Here is a 16,178-nt window from a genome sequence, read left to right as displayed (position 1 = left end):
CTCATTGGGACTAGGGTATGTTGCCTTGGTCCTCCCAATTGGGACCTTAATTGACCGCCTTTAATAGCCTCATTGAGTTAGCAAGAATGTGATCCCGATGTTGGCCTACATAAAAAAATTAAGATGTTTGGCGATGAGAAAGTGTAAAAGGAGGTTAATTCCCCTCATTTCAATATAGAAGAGAATCATAAGGTGTCCAATCTATCCATATTCAATAAATCTATCATTCAAACATTGAAGTGTTCATCATCAAGCATTTCAAGATTGTGCATATTCTTCATTTATCCATTGTGGAGAAACATTACATCATTCATATGCAAGAATGTGTGTGTGACTAGATTTTTTACATTCAAGAAGCAAACCAGGGCTTGGTTCCCTAGTCCTCATTGGGACCAGGGTATGTTGCCTTGGTCCTCCCAATTGGGACCTTAATTGACCCCCTTTAATAGTCTCATCGAGTTAGCAGGAATGTGATCCCGATGTTGGCCTACGTCAATAAATTAATATATTTGGTGATGACAAAGTGTAAAAGGAGGTCTGTTCCCCTCATTTCAATATAGAAGAGAATCATAAGGTGTCCAATCTATCCATATTCAAGTGATCTAGCATTCAAGCATTGAAGTGTTCATCATCAAGCATTTCAAGATTGTGCATATTCTTCATTTATCCATTGTGGAGAAGCATTACATCATTTCATACAACATATTTGATTACATTCAAGAAACAAAGCATCACTATTAGTCATTGCAAATTTAAGATACATCTTTCTATCATTTATTTCAGTATTTATAATATTTAATTCAAGGTTCATTCTTAAATAGGGGTTTGAATGAGGAAAACCCCTATTCCTAACCTATTTCCCATTCCTTTTGTGTGCAGGAAATAGGTGTGGAGCTGCAATCTTTAGAAAAAGCATTATTTACGGTGATGAATCAATCCCCCTTTGGACTGCAAAACTTTTGATGGACCAAGGCATGGGCAAAATGGTCCCTATATTTTAGTAGCTTCTCCAATGAACAGGTTTGTGGCTAAATTCAACACCTATAGCATACTGTTTATGCATTTCTACCCTCATTTTCAACACTTTTACCCTAATTTCAGCAATTCAATTCATAAAAGAGAGAAATCCCCAACTCAATCAGAATTCTCAGTCCTAATCCTTTATGATTTATGACTATATCTATTGGATGGTAATCTTGTTTTGAGTGTAATGTCACTAAGAAACAAAATTAGAGGTTTTCATCCTTCTTGTGGTGGAAACCCTAATTTTTTCACCCATTAAAACATGTATATACATATATATAGATATATGTATACATACATTTATACATATGCATATATATGTATACATATACATATACATATACATATATATACATAAATGTATATATATGCATACATATATATATACATATGTATGTATATATATATATATACATATGTATGTATATATATATATATACATATATATATATATATATATGTATATATATATGTATATATACATACATATATGTATATATATATACATATATACATTTTGTATTAAGTATCATAGAATCACAAAGCTCATTTTTTGCTTATTCGAGCATCCACATTACAAATTTATTACAAATACCAGCTCCTTTCAAGCAAACTTATTATAAATACTAGCTCCTTTCGAGCACCAAACTAGAAACAACAATTGGAAGACAAAGGGTCACAACTTATAAATCCACTTTAAACAATGTGACAAATACAACCAATGGAAGACCAAGAGTCATGACTTAGAATTCCACAAAGATGTCCCTCATGGGAGTTGAACTTGGGTCTCCACATTGAGAACTCAATGCTTTAACCAACTAAGTTCAACCCCTTGGACACACACACACACACACATATGTATGTATACATATATATATATGTGTGTGTGTGTATGTATGTGTGTGTGTGTGTGTGTTATATGTATGTATACATATATAACACACACACACACACACACACATACATACATATAACACACACACATACACACACACACACACACACACACACACACATATATGTATACATACATGTGTGTGTGTGTGTGTGTGTGTGTGTATACATACATATATGTATATATATGTTGTATACACTAAAAATTGTCTTGGAGAGAATTAATTAAATACGAGTTATGTAATTAACAATTCTTAATTCTTCTACTTACAAAAAAATTGAAAAATTTATGTATATAGTTTGTTTTCCCTAATTCTTTCCACCATAAATAATTTCTTAATTTTTCTTATTAAATGGGAAATTTTGATTAATTTTTCCTATTTTATTATCCCTCCTAATTAATTTGAATTTGAAATTCAAATTAGTGACATGCTTTTTTCTCCTAACTACCCAATCTAACCCTCCTTCTAGCCTAACCTACCACATAACTTTTGGTTGAACCAACCCTATCCACTTTAAATTTGTCTATCCTAACTTCCTTGGGAGTGTTCATCCCTTCATGAGGACACATGGAATATTTTCCAAATGTCCCTTCCCTACATGCCACTTTCCCTCTTGTACGACATGTGTGGCATTTGCTGGAGATTCCTTTGCCACTTGTCCTTGCAAGAATGACAAGTGTCATATCTTCCCAACCTCTTTCTAACTTCTCCTTCTCTCACCATTCATCTCTCTAAGCCGAATCTATACCATCAAATCTTGCCACCTTAGGTCATGTCTTAGAAAAGCTATAAATATTCTCAATTTACATTCATGGCTCTCTCCTGCATCTTTTAGCTTACATCATTTGATCTTGCATCCTTAATCTAAGGTCTTGCATACATCTATCATAGCTATTTTTATTTTTATTTAGCATAGTTTTGATCATATCATAGCAATCATGTACATCATAGGATCATATTTTAGCTACTCATTCTTTAGGTTATCATCTTGGAGGTCTATGATGTTGAGAGCCGCATCAACATACCCACTAGGTCCTTGGAGATAGAGGGCAATGGGATGCAATTGGGGAGTATTTCTTTATTATGATTTTTTATTTAATTTTATTCATTATAATATATCATTGATGTGAGTTGGATTATTTTAGTTGATTGACTAACTTTCTAGCATACATATCTTTGTCTCCCACCATGGGGCCCCTTTCCCCATTATTAATATTTCCTTGTAGGTTCTCATTGATAGGTTAGCTCAGAGAAACATATTAGCGCATCTACTATAAATATCCACATACATTGCAAAGACTAGCACAATAGACCTCTATTTTGGCGCACACATGGCCTAGATTAGCGCATCATCCTAACATTTTTGCACATCCACAAGATCTGATTTTGTTTTCACTTTAATATTTTTCAGTGCATTTAAGTAACATGTTAGTATATAGGAGTCTTATTTTAGCACATAGATAGGTTTTATTAGTGTATACAATGAAAGTTTCAACACTTAGAAGCTCATTTTTAGTGAATTTGTTGTTGTCTAGATATTTTTAACTTTTGAGTTTAATAAATATTTTTTCTATTTTGCAGGTATCTTTTTACACTATCAAAGACTCAAAAATAAAACTACTAACAGTGTCTACAAGGGCTAGAGTTGTTTAATTTGTTATATTAGGATTTAGTTTAAGTAGGAGGTTAAAAGAACACCATGTCTTCCATGTCTAAGATGATAGGTGAGTATGCTCTCCCCTTTATTGGGTGATAAAAAAAACCAGACTTTGTTAGGACCCGGAGGCAACTAAGAGGGGGGGTGAATTAGTTGTCTATTAATTTCAACCCAAATATAACTTAATCAAACTCGATGCACAATACCGGTAAACCAAACTTAATGTCGGTTGTCAGTTCAATAGTTAATAACAATACCAGTGAAACTTAATGCATGAAATAGAAATAGAAATAACATCCACAACACATAACATAGATATTTGTACGTGGAAACCCTATAAGGGGAAAAACAATAGTGGGAAACCTTACCCACAATTAGATGATACTACTGCAAATAGTATATGTGTACAAATGGGGTTTGTACATGTAGAAAGGCCAGTTGCCTAGAGCTCATTGGTCAATCACAACATGAGAGTCACACTGACTACAATAGGATCGTTAAATCCTAGATGATGTACTACTCAAAATAACATCTTCATATGTTGGATTCAGTACCGGTTAGGCTCATATTATCTCCTTCATACCTTCCTTCAATCTTCAAATGATGTTTGTGTGAGTAGATCTACCTATATTCACATATACTGAATATCAGAACCTTTTAATACCTTTTCCATACCATCTAAATCTCACAATTGAGATCTTACATATATACTAAAACCTAAGACCAAATGTGTAGGTCAGCTCACTAAGAATATTACAATAAAATCAATTACAAATGAATCAATATGTGATGCATCATGTCGGATCAATGAATTTACAATAATAACCAATCAATAAATCATCTCCATAATGTGTCATGCTGATCTGGAATAGATAATGCATGTCGGTCCTTCACCTAGACCAATTTGCCAGTAACAACAAATATTCCAACTCGATTAGACCAATAACCAAATCATCAAAACAAAGTGTCCAAACCATGTCTTCAACATAACCAAGTAATCTCTAGATGATAAAAAGTCATCCCTTGTGTCCATGAACAATATAACCTATTGGTGAACCAGGTACTGGTGACTGTGCATAAGTCACTGAACATGTCGGTGAACATAACCAAAGATCTCTAGAAAGATAAGTGTTGATAAGTGTTGACAAGTGTTGACAAGTTTTGACATCAATGATAAAACCAATGCAACACATCCATAATACCAGCAAACTCATCACTTTTCATTTTAGTAGTGCAATACTTTAGAAGGTCTCTCCTCTCGAGTAGCCCTTAAGGCTGGGTGAGAGGGGAACAACCTAAGCAGGAATGACTAAGGCCAATTTCATCCAACCCACTATAAAATAAAAGGGGTCTTGATGAAAATCAAGATCAACGAAAGTACTCGGGAATAACTATCCTCTTTACCTTCAGGTATATAAAACCTTGGTTCTCAAAGTTGGGAAACCTCTTAACAAAATTTATATCCCAACACTCCAAATCGATGCCTATATTAGAACCATTAAAATAGAAGCCACCTTTTTAAGCCTTGGTCTGATAATTATCAGTTGAAGGGTATAGAAGGTTTTTCCTCCAAGACACTCACCATCAGGCTCCTTGGAGGAGGCATAAATTTTTAGCTTTGTATAGGCTACTTGTAGCCTTCTAAGGAGAGGGTAATTGGGTTATCCTTCCACACTTGGAGGCTCCTATCTGCCACTTCTTGATGACGATAATAGTGGGTAGCCCCTATTTAGGTTCTTACAGTTGTGTTACGAAGATTCCAAGTTGTGGGCTGATTTATCGCATTGCATCCAATCCTTAGGCTAGAACAATTTTAAGTGTCTTCTATCAATTATACTCATGGAAATTTGGGCTTTCTTTAAGCCCCAAACATACACTTAATGTTTCAATCATAGGTCAAAACAACTATTTGCATACTTTCTTTTCTGTTTGCATCACTAATCCTAAAATCATCCATTGAAACAAACACTTTTAATCTAGAACAAGATTAAACTCAAAACATTTAACAATTAGAGAAGTTTACTACATAAACCTAATAGAATAATGCATTAACTAAAAACAATAGTGCATCAAATCAAAAAAATTACACATATAACTTACATAATAGTGCATAGACTGAACACAATAGTACACATATAGAACATATTAGAACATAGAATAGATAGATTAATGCATAGACTAGACATATTAGTGCATAAAAGGAACAAAATTACACATACAGGTCATAGTGCAATGCATAGACTGAATAGTCTAATGCATACACTCATTTGTATATATCAGATAGAGAGAAAAATACAACATTTGAAAAAAAGAAAAAAATCAAATTCGGATACCCTTTTTAGAGAAGAGTTCATATTCATCATCACAAGATCAGCTGTAGAATTGAGAAAACTTGGTTTGGCAAGTGAAACCTTTTTTAATACAACTGAGATCAAACATTTGAAGTGCATAGTTATTATCAATTTAATCTCTAAATTTTTCAGCACAGTTTCATTATCAGGATCTAGCATCCTTAGTCATGAAACAAAGGATTTTAAATCAGATCAAACTAGTCTTATCGATAGGATCTTTCCTATTTGACTTGGTTAAATCACATTAAACTTGCACATGAAACAAAGATCAAAGCTTAAAAATTCTCAGGCACTTGTATGGCAATTTTGACCAGAAATTAGAAGAGAAGTTAAAACAATAGAAATAAAAAAAAAAATCCATAATGGAAGAAGAAGAAAATCCTTTCTTTCATAGATATAAATCACATGACCTAGGTGATTATGATGAGGAAATACTTGAGGAAACAATCAAAGAAGCACAACCATATCCTTAGTCTGGTAAATTAATGGAAAAGGTGTTGGAGACTGAAAAAGAAAATTACTTTCTATTATTGGAGAACTTGGGTGTCAAGCTACCTCTTGAATTTTATGTGACATAATTGAGATAAAGTGAAGGGACGAGTGAAGCTCAAAACAATACCAGTCAAACCGATAACACACAAACTCGTGATAGAAACAATGAAGCAAGGAATAACATGAATAATCTGCTTTTAGCACTCACACAATAAATACAAGCACCCCCAAAAAAATTCAAGATATGAAAAGGGGAACAACAAAAAGGTACCCATTGCAAGATATTTTCCCATATCCATTCAACATAAGTTTAAACATGGTACTATTTCCAGCAAATTGTGAAGTTTCTAAATATGATAAATATAATGGTAAAACTAATCCACAAGATCATGAGAGGGAACTTTGGATAGTGAGAATGGAATTTACACATAAAGAGACCTATCTAATGAGGTTATTTCCAAAGAGCTTAGGTGGACAAGCCATGGAATGGTTTTCAAAAATTTCACCCAATATTAGATCGTTTGTAGAATTGGTGGACAAATTTGTCTCTTAGTACTCTTATAACATTCAACTTGAAATAATGTGGAGAAAACCATGCTTGATCTATGCAACACAAAACAGAAAAAATGGAGAACCATTCATGGAATTCTTGCAAATATGGAGGTGGTTGTTTGCTAGATACCCTTGCACTGTACCTGATAACAAAAAGATGGATATTTTTATTGATAATGTAACCAATGAGATGAGTTATTGACTCAAATTACAATGTCCACCAATTTTAATAAATTAATTGAAAAAGGAATCAAAATTGAAGAATCTTTTGTTAAAAGAGGAGCATTCGAACTCTATAAAGAGGGATCAAATTCTTCCAACAATAATAACAACAATGATAAACCAAAGTTTTGGACAAGAAATAGAAACATTGTCAATGATGGAGTGGTTGATGCTAACAACATAAATCCAAAATAACCCATCTTCAATCTATGAAGTCATATAATGGTGGTTAATCAAGACAACAATAAACCTAAACCACCTTCCACCAACTTTCACAAGAAATTTACACCTATTGGAGAACCACTTGAATCTCCTTTGAAAAAACTTATTGCACACAAATCGATCACATTACCGGAGGTGAGAGATTTTGATCCCAAAGTCTAATTGGTGTGGTGGAACAATAATCACTATTGTGATTATCATAGAATCAAGGGACATCAAACGAATGATTGCCAAAGGCTAAAAAAACTTAATCAAGACTTGATAGATAACAAAGTGATAACTATGGATGGACCTAAAATAAATGAGTCACATGTGGCATTTAAAACTTCACTTATAAATTATAAAAAGGGTGAATCATAAACATAAAGAAATTAAAAAGTCAATTATGCTCACACTTATGAAAATATGGTCAATGTTATTTTGGTTAAAGAAAAATAACAATCTGAACCAACAAATGAAACCACAAGAAGTAAAGATAAAGTAACTTTGTTGGGTCCAACAACTAATGCACCATCCACTTCTAAACAATGCAATATAGTGGAACAATTACAAAATACGCCTACACAAATATCCATATTAGAGGTTTTAAAACTTTCAGTGACACATAAAGAGATTCTAGAGAAGGCTCTATTGGATACCATCATCCCTAACAATTTGGGTGTTGATCAATTTCAACCCATGGTGGGACATTTAACAACACCTCATTATTTCTCCTTTACAGAATATCATGACATGTCCCTACAACATCCACATAATGATCATCTTCATATTAAAGTCCTCACTCATAAAACGCGAGTCAAACATGTCCTAATAGATGGAGGAGCTGGTTTAAATGTTTTCTTATTAAGTCTTGTTCATGCTTTAGGGTTATCTAAAAACACAGTTGATCCCTGAAAAAAGATCACAATTAAAGCATATGATGAAGCAAAATGTTCTTCTAAAGGAATAGTGGTGTTGCCAATCTGTGTGGGACCCATGCAAAAGGATATAGCATGTGAGGTAGTAGACTTAAATTTATCTTACAATATACTTTTGGGCAGACCTTGGATACATGATATGCAACCTATTCCATCAACTTACCACCAATGCTTGAAGTTTCCCTATAATGGACAAGAAATCACAATTTTAGTGGACTCCAATCCTTTCCAATATTGCAATGATCTAAATTTAGTTTAGGATGTTATTGTTTTGGATGACAGAGAGGCATCTCCTTCTAGTCCACTGCCTAAGGAGAATTCACTTACATCTATTTTAGCAAATTTTAAGAAAAAGGTGTAGTTGAAGAATAAATGAATGGGAGAATATTCTCTATCAAGTTTTTTAGTTTCTCCTAGATCATATGGGAAACCATTGACATCAAAACAACAACCGTCTTTAAAAAAAATCAAAATATTTGATGGATCATTTGTTGGAGCAGGAACTCTATTTGAGGAAATTAAGGGTAAAGACATTATACAATGGATATACAAAGGTGAAGAGGCATACCAACAAAATGATTTGGAAATAGATTTCAGATCCTATGGAAAATGGGGTATGATGGCAATAGTCTCATTGGCTAAAGAAAAGAGAGTATTCTAGAACCTATACAACTTCATTATCAACATGTTAAAGACAAAACAAGATTAGGTTTTGTACAAAACCAATAGGATTATAAACAAGAAAGTGAATCAACACCTAGACAACAAGAAAAACAAGAAGCAAATTGCAAGAAAGAAGAAGAAGTAGCCTACAAGCAACAAGAAAAGAAAAATTGTCAAAAACAAGAACTTGCCAACAAGAGAGAAGAAGATAAAACTTCTATGACCAAATTCTTAGATTACAAGCTTCTAGTGATATAGATTTCAATGAATGCGAGTGGGACTCATATCATTTTGAAGAATCATCTGAAAGATCCTATTATATAAAAGATGTCGATGTTGATGCAGTTCACTCATATATAGGACAAATGTTAGAGTATAGAGCACTTGAATTAGAATCAAATTTTATTGATTATGACTATAGTGAGGATGAACAAACACTAATTGGGTTAGGTTATTCCAAGGAGAGTAACATCCTAAGCCTGGAAGTAACTGCTGAAATATTTGACATCTCCATTATGACCCTTAATTTCTTTGAGACTAATCAATCAAATGAACCTTTACCTTTGGCTTATCTAGAGCTTATCAATTGGGAACAAATGGACCCATTGAGATAGATACCTTTCCAGATGACTATGCTATTTCTTAATATCTCAATGTTGTAGAACCCAAAACATCTTCCACCAATGACATTAATAACACATCTTCTAGTTGAGGTGGTGCCAAATCTCGCAGTCGCAAAAGTAAAACAAATAAATCAAATATCAGATCTAATGTTGAAAACACATTTAATGACAACATTAGATTGAGAAAAAGTAAAGATAAAGGACATATCCGATGGTGAAAACCTCTTTGAGGCAACAAAGGAAGAATAGTTTGACACTCTCCCCAAATATTATCAAGAGAGGTCTTCAATATTGATTGACCCAACAGAACCAATCAATATTGGCACACTAGACAATCCAAAGACTCTACACCCAACAACTTCATTATCAGAACAAGAGAAGCAAAATAACATTGACTTCTTCAAAATGAGATAAATAAACTTTGCTTGGTCATATGCATATATGATAGGGTTGGATCCTGATCTAATAAGGTGTCATTTAAATGTCTTTCCTAGAGATAAGCTAGTAAAGAAAAACTTGAGAAAAATACATCCTCACATAGCTCTACTTGTACAAGTATAATTAAATAAATTGTTAGATGTGGGGTTCATAAGACCAGTTTCCTATCCAAAATGGGTATCAAACATCATACGTGTTTCTAAGCTAAACAAGAGTATCGAGATATGTATAGATTTCAAGGATCTCAACAAAGGGTGTCCAAAGTATGACTTCCTTTTGTTAAGCATAGATATCATAGTGGATTTAACAAATAGATATGCCATGTTTTCTTTAATGGATGGTTTTTCATGATATGATCAAATCAAGATAGCACTTGAAGATCAAGAAAAAATAGCTTTCACATGTCTATGGAGTACTTTTTTTCTACATATCAGCCATAGAGGTATCATTGGGATTTCTTTTAGCACAACAAGATCATGAAGGGAAAGAAAGAGCTATTTATTATATCAACGTGACCTTATTTGGGTACGAGATCAACTATACATCTATTTGGGTACGAGATCAATTATATGCTAACGTATTTAGTCAAGCTAATAACTAAGATAGATCCACTGAAATACCTTCTTAGTAAGACAACACTAATAGGGAGATTAGCAAAGTGTGTTATGATCTTGAGTGAATTTGATATTCAGTACATTGACAAAAAAGCTATCAAAGGTCAAGTGACTGCAGATAAACTAGTCGAAGCACCATTGCATGATGAAAATCCTTTAAACATTGAATTTCTAGATGCAGATGTTCTCAAAGTGACAAATCAAACATGTAAATTATATTTTGATGGCTCGTTTACTCAACATGGATCAGGAGATGGCAAATTGTTCATAATCCCTCAATGACATACAATCTTGAAGTCATATAGATTAAGTTTTCCTTGTACCAACAACATGGTAGAATATGAGGCATTAGTTACCAAGATCAAAATGGCTATAGAATGTAATATCATAGAGATACATGTTTATGGAGATTTTCAACTGGTGATAATCAAATCAATGATGATTATCAGATAAAATATGGCAAGCTAATGTCTTGCAAAAGGATGATTGACAAATTTAAAAAATATTTTGTTGAAATCACATTTAAGAAAATTCCAAGGTCTGACAACAAAGCTACATATTCTATGAAAACAATTGCCTCTCTCCTACAGACTGGGGAACACCAAGATCATTATGAATTCCTAGTTGAAGAATTATTTTATCTTACCTATGACTTCCTTGATACCCAGATCATTTGTCACTTAGTAGGACCCAATTCTTCTCATTATGGTCAAATTTATACCTACTTAAAAGACAATACTCTTCCCCCAGACCTATTGAGAAATAAAAAAGAGAAACATTATTTGACAATCCACTCATTATATAAAATTATTGCAGGTACACTTTATTGATGAGGTCTAGATGGTACTCTACATAGGTGTCTTGAATGTGAATAATCTGGGAAGGCCTCAGAAGAAGTTCATGAAGGTATTTTTAGAACTCATTCAAGTGTTATTACTCTTGCAAATAAACTCATGCGATTGGGATATTATTGGTCAGCTATGGAGAAAGGCTCCTTTTAGTTTGCTAAGAGATGTAAACAATGTCAATTTCATGGTAACCTCATCCATGCAGTGGCTCAGGAGCTGCACACTCTTGAAAATTCTTATCCTTTTTATCAATGGGGTCTAGATCTTGTAGGAAAAACTCACCCTCATTCTTCCAATGGCCACAAGTTTATCATCACAAGCACATAATACTTCACCAAATGGATTAAGGTTGTGACTGTCACTAATATCATAGGAAGACAAATTTCTTCCTTTATCTTAAATTACATCATTTGTTGCTATGGCATTGCCATTTCTATTATGACTGATAATGGGATACCTTTTAAGAATCAGGATGTAAAGGAGCTTTGTGATAGATTTCAGATCTAGCACAAATTTTCTACACCATACTATCCTCAAGGGAATTGTCAAGCTAAAGCGTCTTACAAAACTATCTTGAAAATATTGAAAAAGATAGTCAATGACACTAGCTAAAATTGGCAATGTTCAATTGAATCCTACTTTGTGGACCTATCACACTAGTATTTGCACACCTAATAAATCTATGCCATATTCCCTTATCTATAGATTTGAAGAAATCCTTCCCATAGAGGTCGAGATACCCTCCTTGCGAGTATAACTTAAAGGCCTAATTCTAGATAAAGAATACTAAGTATCCATTCTATAGGAGTTAGAATTGTTGCAATAACATCACCAGAATGCATCTGACCATTTGAAGGCATGTCAACAAAGAATGTCAAGGAGCTACAACCACAAGGTTAGGCCTAGAATATTTAAAGTTGGTGATTGAGTAATAAAATAAAACCCATGCAATCAACAGAATCATGAGAAGAATGGGAAATTTGAACGGAATTGGCTAGGCCCCTTTGTCATTGTAGTAGCATGTGGTTTTGGTGCTTACTTGTTATCAACCAAAAGAAGATTTACTTGAGGAGCCCATGAACAACTTGCATCTCAATAGGTTTTATACTTGAGAAAAATCAAATTTAAAAAAGGGCAATAAAAACAAATAGTGCATTCTTATTTCTACATTTTTGCATCATTATACATATCCATAATAAAGCCTTTTTGTACATATTCAGACATCATATGTAAATTCCCACCATGGTTTGGATCATTTTATATATCCATAATAAAGGTTTGTTTCTAGATAGTGGGGAAAATATTGAACCTAGTTGGGGCAATCTGCATTGTTCTCAAAGCAACATACAAGAAACAACAACACAATAATCATAAAACAAAGATTACAAAAAATGAACATTGAACATCGATTGAAATACCAGAAAACAACTACCAAACTCAACATAAAAAACATAAACAAAAAAATTAATGGATGACATCTTTTTTATTATGGTCTGATCACTTTAGCAGGGATGTTCAACTGTTCTATCTTGATTTTTTGTTATCACGTTTCTTGAGTGACTCAAGGTTGTCTTGAAATAGAGGAGCAAGGAAGGAGCATGATATTTTATTTGTTTGTTGTTTGTGAGCTAATTATTAACATTGTGGAAATTTGTCGTAGGACATTATCAACAAAACATCATCGAGGACATTTCGGATTTGAATAGGACAATGGCAAACTCTTGTCTATTTTATGCAATAAATACTCAGGTCATCTTAGTTCAATTGTACCTCGATGCTTGTGTTAACTTGCAATATCAAAATCCATGTAACCAATACTTAGGTCATTGTGGTTTAACTATAGCATCAATGTGTGTACTCACTTACAACATTTTAAAGGCTCAATGATGATAAAAACCATGAAAAAATAGTCGATCCGATGACAAGATTGCATTAATTAGCATTTGAATATTTAGGACAGTATGTATTCATATTGCATTAGAATTTCATTCATATCTGGTATTGTTGTTCCAAGACTTGATAATTGAAAAAAAAATTGTCTCTCTTATTAAGAGATTAAGTACATTGCACATTAACAAAAACAACAAATTCATCTTTATTGCATTCCATCATTTTAATTATTCATTGATAAGTATTTAATATCATTAATCATCATCTTGCATTCATCATCTCATTAGATTTTATTTTCATTAAATTGCATTCATTTAAGCATAGCATTAATCATTTTCTTCATATAATCACATTCATTTAACCTTTGCATTTAGTTTTATTGTATTTTAATTTATTTCAGGATGTTATATCATTGTATATTATATCATTCACTTAGTTAATCCATACAGTGTATATATTGTTTCAATACATCATCACATTTCTGCAAAAACATTGTATTGTATTTATTATCATATAATCATATCATTGCACATTTCATTCATTAGACATTTCATTTCATCCATTTCATCATATTGAATCACATTTCAATTCATTTCATATCACGTGTACATAAATAAATTATATGTGCATAAACATCACACACTAAGTGTTAATAAACATCTTGCATCGTACATTCATATCATCATGCATCATATATTAGGTCATCAATGTCACATCATTTCATGTGCATATCAATCACAACTTAGATAAATAACATCATTATTATAAAAATCATCATCATGTATCTCATAATCAAGTAAGCATCATAAAGAATCATAGGTCACATAAACATCATTGCATAGCATAAGCATAAACAATACATCATAGGACCATCCAATCAAGTAAAATAAATGCATATCCATCAGGTAATATAAAGAATGTAAATTAATTGCATTCATCATGTAAATAATGGACAATCACATAATAGGGCATGTAGATCAATAGTCTCCATTGCATCTCATGTACTCAATAAATAATCAATGTCTAGTGTACAAGGATCTATGATATACATCAAAAAAAATGGCAAGAATCAAATGTCTCCACAAAACATGTATGCATCAAAGAGGAAAATATTATCAATCTAAACAATACTACCTCCTAAAGAAGTAGGCCTTGTTGAACCTCTTGCTTCTCCCCTAGAAGGACCAGTATCTAGATCTATGTGTGATGGATCTTAGTGAGCTAGACTAGTAGCCCCCATACTCTCTGTTCAAGTTCAATGAGAGGAGAAAATGTGTAAAACCTATGTAAAACTTGGCACCCACTAAGAGAGAGGAACAATCTTCTCATGTAATGCTCTCCAATATTGAATCTCATCTCCCTCATGGTCTCTCCTGTGGGAGCCTAATTAGAAATCCTCTATAAAGAATCCACCTGACCCTGAGGATTCTTAAAATGCTATCGTGATCTATCTCTCTCTGTAGTGAGAGAGGCAATCTGAGCCTGGGCATTAGCGAGCTAATCCTATTAATGAGAAATTAAGGCTTGTGCCTGTGTCAACTACCCTGTAATTGTTATACTAGAGACTAAAACTCATTGATCTATGCTAGCTACTAGTGGGATGATACTAATCTATATCTATTATGGTTTTTGGGGTGATTATTGTTTCCCTATACCCTAACATGGGGCATCTATCCTACTTGTATCCTATGTGGGAGGTCTCTTGGATCTCCTCCTTCGTACTACCCTTGTTGCCCACCCTCCTGACTATTCCTCCTATCCTCTCTACTGACTAGAGCCACTAGAACCACATCCATCCCCACCATATCCACCATCCCATCCATCAACTCCACCATATCCACCCTAGTCCCCACCTCTCCTCCATCGAGGCTCCCTTTGCAGTGGTCTGTCATCATCATCAAATAGAGGTAATGACTCATTTGAACAAGATATCCTTAACAATATCTACATTACAAAATATTGAGAGTACTCTATAGTCATCCCCCCATTTGCAATGTCTGGTCGATATTCTCATACTTGAGGTCCTAGGGAAAAGTACTCTATACATGGTGTCTCATACAAAATCGTAGGCCCCTAGTCCAACACATCCTATTATCGTTGGGCATACATTGCAACACCATGTGAAAATCCATGCACTTGGTTATATTGATAGAATACCCTAGCATCGATAAATCACTCAATAACAAAAGAGTTCCCTCTAATCAAATATTATGAGGTATAAACATATGACATCTCAATGCCATCCTTACGCCAATTTCCATAGTCTAGATAGGGTCTCTAAACGACTATATCCAAATCATCCAGGATATGTTGCCAGTACTACAATTTTCCCAGCTTACGCTAGACAAGATCACCTACATATCCATAGACATAAGGTCTCCCAACTGGTCAGAACCTATCTGCCAAGGGACGAGTAACATATATGTGCTCCCATGCCCAAATATGTAGTAGTGTCACCCCATATGATAAACTAGTTGAACCAAGGTATACCACCTAATGCAAGTCATGGTACAAATGTACCAGCATATAGGATCCTCATGCATATCATGTACCCTATGTAATTATGCTCTCTAGCATGCAACCCCAACCAATTGATAGTCCCTTTGATGTATGGGCAAGACATAGAAAGTCTCCAATGAACCCAACAAGTATAGAAGGCAGTGACTCATAAAAATATAACATATCTTGCCATGGGATGTCATAGCCACATATCTCATCATCATCAAATAGCTACCTAAGAGAATCAATACTTCCCTAGTTTTTCATATCA

The sequence above is a fragment of the Cryptomeria japonica genome, chromosome 8, assembly GCF_030272615.1.
Source record: "Cryptomeria japonica chromosome 8, Sugi_1.0, whole genome shotgun sequence".
Classification (NCBI taxonomy): Eukaryota; Viridiplantae; Streptophyta; class Pinopsida; order Cupressales; family Cupressaceae; genus Cryptomeria; species Cryptomeria japonica.
The sequence above is the reverse complement of the archived record's forward strand: the minus strand, read 5'-3'. Positions refer to the sequence as shown.